Genomic DNA, 6,000 nt, shown 5'->3' on the forward strand with positions numbered 1-6,000 from the left:
CAAACCAATCTGGGGGTGTCCTTAACTTCACATTGACACCAGCAGCAGTTCGCAGTTGTCAGTGTGAACTGCTGGCAATTTAGGTGCAATGCAGAAATCCGCACAGGAATTGCAGGGTTTCCCACATCACACCAGTAAGAACCCAGCCTGAACCTCTAAAAGTCTTCACCACTGTGCTGTAAGTACACAAATTGCAAATGTTTTCCGGGTGGCCGATTAGGTCATATTCTGCAGGTAGTACTGCCCACCAAACACTTCAGGGAATTTTTGTCATACTATCATACAAAGCATCACAGCCTGGCATGTGTATACCTCCGTATATAAAACAATTTATCAAGATTTCTCCTTATAGCCAACATTTACTATAATCTGTACCCAGGACTAGCTACATGTGCTAATGCATATCAGGTCTAACATGTGTACTACTACTCTCTAAGAATAAGGATATGTATATACTCATAGGTGAAAACATGCATAAGAGGAAGTATGTCAGACCCAATATGCATTAGAATGTATACCTCCATATAACTACTTTTGCAATTATCGGGTCATTGGGAGATTTGGAAAGTTGTAATCATTGCAGCAGCCTGCTGTAACCAGTACATACGTTTCAGCGCTGCATATACTTCTCTAACTCCTCCCAACTCCTTGGCGGGGGGGCACAGTTTGGCATTTTTGCCGTGGCTTAGAACACAGAAGTCACTTATTAATTTTATCATTTAATATCCCGAAAGTGGGCAGTGCATAAAAAGATATGCAAAGAAAAAAGGAGTTACCAAAACAAATAAAAAAGTACAAAAAGACACACAATTGGCAATTTGCTATGAAAATAAAAAGGGATAAAAACATAAATAAACTTTACTGAAGTTTATCCTTTAGTAAAAGTATACTGGAACATGTGGGAACTCCCCAGTATCGAACTGGCTTAGTGGAAGAACGATGTCCATATCTCAGGCTACCCAATTTATTGAAATATGGATGTGGGCTGGACTTTAGCCCTTGGCCAATCAACCCTGGGGGGTGTTCCTGTCTCAGCCCACAGGGTGATTTGCGTTCTGAAATTACAAGAGTCGAATTGGCCCAGAACGGCGCTGATTGCTGGGATTGAAAGGGTTTCCGATACCAGTGCATCAGTCCGATCGCAACAGTACCAATCACTGCCTGTCTGCCACAATCAGGCACCTACATAACAATTTTGTGTGGTTCTCTAGGATTCCACACATGCTAAAAACAAAATGTTACATGTACACGTAACCCATCACATGTACGATCAAAAGGAATTATTTTCATCTCTCTGACGCTAATATTTTAGCTTTTATGAGAGATAAAATAGGTTCCTTAGATCTGTTGATATTAATCAAAGTTTGCAGACCGGCTGGGGCCTTGCGAATGCCCCCTGCGGATCCGTGTAGCCAAGATGACTAGCAGTTTTCTTTGAGGCTTCAGGAAGATGGCAATCTATGTTTACTCTAATGGGAACTTTTATTGGCATCTAGGTGTCACTTCAATCCTAGAAACTGGCTCTGTCCTTTTCAAATGCTAATGAAAGAACATATGTGCATGACTGATATTAAATGCTATATTTTTAATAACCCAGAATTAACTACATCTACAATTACACTACTTCTACAGATCACATCTCGTTAGGGCAAAACTATCCTACGCTTATATTTTCCTTACATCTCCCCCTTCCAGATGACGCACAGCTGAGCCTAAACGGGTCAGCTAACGCGTCTGCATAGAAGGTTCCCTAGGCTGGGGGTGAAGGTTCCCCCAACTGAAGCTTGGCATCGCTGACATTTCAGTCTGTCCCTTTACAGATAGGAGAGGGCAACCGCACCCCTCTCTGAACGATTCTAATGCCACGTACACACGACCGGACTTTCCGACAGAAAAGAATCATTCCGTCGGACATTCCGATCGTGTGTGGGCTTCATCAGACTTCTTTCTAAAATTCTGACGGACCTAGAAATAGAACATGTTTCAAATCTTTCAGACAGAATCAGTTCCTATCGAGAAAACTGTTCGTCTGTATGCTATTCCGACGGACCAAAAATGACGCAAGGGCAGCTATTGGCTGCTGGCTATTGAACTTCCTTTTTGTAGTCCCGTCATACGTCATCACGTTCTAAACGATCGGACTTTGGTGTGATTGTGTGAAGGCAAGTCCATTTCAGCAGAACTCCGTCGGAAAGACCGTCGAAGTCTATTCTGACGGAAAGTCCGGTCATGTGTACGCGGCATAATGGGTCTGGATCAGGATTGGTCAGCAGATTGCCCTGTGGATCCAATTCATCCACTGGCCATTGACTACCTGCTGAAAGGGTACAGGCAAATTTGTCATTGTGTGCTGTCATCATTCTCAGCCATTGGCCCTGGCTATCTGGTGGTACTCTCACATCCTTCCTCTGTGATGCACAGACAAGAATCCGCAAGGGAAGTACTGGTAACTGTGATGGCAGAGGAGCGGACCACAGAATACTTTGCCTCACATAAGGTTACAAGCACACCTTCTTTACCTTACCAGGATCTACTGAAACCCAGTTTGCCTTTTCAGCAGGCACTTCAAAACATTCCTTTTCTTTACAAATGGTTACAGAGTCACAGTCCTGTTACCCGTACACCCCCATCCCGTCATCCCCAACTAGCAGTCCATCAGCCAGTCCTCTGTACTCCTCCAGGCTGATGTCAATTTTAACAGCCTCAGGGGACTCAGAGCGATCTGCCACAGATGCCAGGGAGACAACAGTGTGAGGGGACCTCAGGCCTGCTTGGCCAAGTTCACAATTGTCGGACCCAGTTGGATTGGGCCCTTTCACAGACAGTCCCTCTGTAGCAGTGGGCAATGACCAGTTCGGGGCAGACCGGTGGGCCCGGGAGTCACCACTGCAGCAGAAGGGAAAGTCTGCTTGGCACAGATCATGACTTTTTACATCACACAACATTAGCGATTTCAGAGTTCATTGTGACTTTGGGTTCCTCTCTGGGCCCTGGATCCAGAAACCCATTAAGGCCAGGACCTGGCACACAGTCACTAGCCCCCTGACCCTCCCCAGAGTTCCCAACATGCACTAAGTCACCCAACAGTACTTTATGTGAATCCAGGGCTTCAGGTGGAGATGCAGGTTCCAGGGGGGCTGAATTTGGCTCATAGCGGGCTACCAACTGCACCCGGTCAGTACCTAACAGTACATTACTGGTATCTGCTATGCCTACTTCTTTCACTTTGCTTTTTGATCTTTTGAGCAAAGCAACACAAGCTGTTGGTAACACAGGGATAACTCCTCAAACCCCTGTGATAACTGTGGCTTTCTCTGGGACCACATCCTCATGGCTCCTTGATCCTGAAAAAGCTAGGACATCCGTGGATCCCATATCTCGGAGTCCGACTGAAACATTATTACCTGCGGTAACCAGCTGCAGGATATCCACGCCACCTCCTACATTCGTGGGATCTGCTCTGCCCACCTCTTTCACTTGGATTTCAGATTCCTGGTTCAACGAAACATGAGCCATAAGCAAGGCAGGGATGGCTCCTCCACCTCTTGTGACAACCATGGCTTCCCCTGGGATCACATCCTCACGACTCCTAGATCCTGGAAGAGCTAGGATATCCTCTGATCCCATAGCTTGGAGTCCGACTGTAACACTGTTACTTGCGGTAACCAGCTGCAGGCTATCCGCATGGCCTCCTACATTTTCCCCAACAAGCAACACAGTAGGGGGTGCACTTTTCACACTTGCTGGTTGGCTAGGCCTACTCCTCTTTGGAAAAAGGCTTGAGTAATGTCCACCTTGGTTACAGACAAAAAGCTTCAAGGTTTAGACAGATGTAGGTCTGGCTCCTGTAGTTCTTGATGCAGATGGAGGTTATGTTGCATTTCCATGCTGGATTTGGGTACTGTTCAATTTATGCTCTCTCTCCCTTTGCTTCATCCCCTGATGGTGCTTTATTTCACTCTGGTGGTCATCTCTTTCTATTTGCTTCATCTGCTGTAGTGATTTCTTCCACTGAGAAGGTTTGAGAACAGAGTCATGCTGTCTTGCACAGTCATCTGGAGTGAAATGGTCTCTGGGTTTGGATGCCATGGTGAGCTGTTCTCTGTCATCTTCTATCAAGACCTCATCTTGCCAACTGTACTGATGCCTCTTAGATCACAGAGGTCAATTGCGGTCTCTACAGATTGCCTCTTGTACCAGCATATCATCTCGTGGGTTACCATCTCCAAGTTTTTTGCCCAAATAAAAGAAAAACAAGTGGGGGTGGGGAGCAAATAGCCAAGTATGTCTTCTACAAAACAAAAATTATGCACTGAGCGAGCTTCTGTAGGTCGGCTGCTTCTAACAAGCTTCCAACCTTTAGTACACAGGTTAAATGAATAAACCATGTACTAATGTACTAAGCAAATCCCACTGCTGCCACAAATCTGTCGCGACTACGTATGCCCACAACGACTAGCTAACTGAGTTGTGCGTTCCGAGACTAAGGTATATGAGGAACTAAGGGAATAAAGGGGAACTTATACTGAGCAAGGCTGGCTTAGATTCACAGCCCGCACTACCTTTGGCCACCACTAGAGGGAGACTCCACTCCAATCCAGCTAACTGACCACACAAAGGCAGATATGAATCTTACATACAATCTGGTGCACTCTAAAAGTTGGGAAGCAGTCTAGCAAATAGCAGACGCTTCTAGGGATCCTCCAGCTATCCTGCAAGCTTGAACCCCGGTGTTAATCACTCTTCCCACTGTCCCCACACACCAGACACACAATAAACGATAGCCTGCCACCACCCAACAGTTTGTCCACAGACTGGTCTGCTGAGCCACCACACACACAGATCTCTGTCTAGCAGATCTGTTAGCGTACAATCTGCATGCAATCTGCCAAAACGCAGTGCAATTGCATACTGATTGGCATGTAACTTAGACTGAGTACTTAGACACTAAAATACAACAACCACTTCAGAGATATGAGTCCTAGCTTAGTACACAGAAGTCACTTATTAATTTTACCATTTAATATCCCGAAAGTGGGCAGTGCATAAAAAGATATACAAAAAAAAGGAGTTACCAAAATAGATAAAAAAAAAAAAAAAAAAGACACACAATTGGCAATTTGCTATGAAAATAAAAACAGAAATAAACTTACCGAAGGCTATCCTTTAGTAGAAGCATACTGGAACACGTGGGAACTCCCTAGTTTCGAACTGGCTTTGTGGAAGAACGATGTCCATATCTCAGGCTACCCAATTTATTGAAATATGGATGTGGGCTGGACCTTAGCCCTTGGCCAATCAACCCTGGGGGGTGTTCCTGTCTCAGCCCACAGGATGTTTTGTGTTCTGAAATTACCAGGGTCAAATTGGCCCAGATTGGCGCTGATTACTGGGTCATGGAAAGGTTTTCTGATACCAGCGCATCAGTCCGATCGCAACATTACCAATCACTGCCTGCCTGCCGAAATCAAGCGCTATATAACGATTTTGTGTGGTTCTCTAGGATTCCACACATGCTAAAAATACAGTGTTACATGTACATGTAACCCATCACATGTACGATCAAAAGGAATCATTTTCATCTCTCTGGCACTAATATTTTTATGAGAGATAAAATAGGTTCCTTAGATCTGTTAATATTAATCAAAGCTTGCAGACTGTCCGGGGCCTTGCGAATGCCCCCTGCGGATCTGTGTAGCCAAGATGACTAGCAGTTTTTTTTGAGGCTTCAGGAAGGTGGCAGTCTATGTTTACTCTAATGGGAACTTTTATTGGCATCTAAGTGTCACTTCCATTCTAGAAACCGGCTCTGTCCTTTTCAAATGCTAATGAGAGAACATATGCGCATGACTGATATTGGATACTATATTTTTAATAACCCAGAATTAACTACATCTACAATTACACTACTTCTACAGATCACATCACATCTGGTTAAGGCAAAACTATCATACACTTACATCTTCATTACACTGGTAAACGCCTTTCTTCGGTTTACGT

Source organism: Aquarana catesbeiana, linkage group LG06 (assembly GCF_042186555.1).
Source record: "Aquarana catesbeiana isolate 2022-GZ linkage group LG06, ASM4218655v1, whole genome shotgun sequence".
Taxonomy (NCBI): domain Eukaryota; kingdom Metazoa; phylum Chordata; class Amphibia; order Anura; family Ranidae; genus Aquarana; species Aquarana catesbeiana.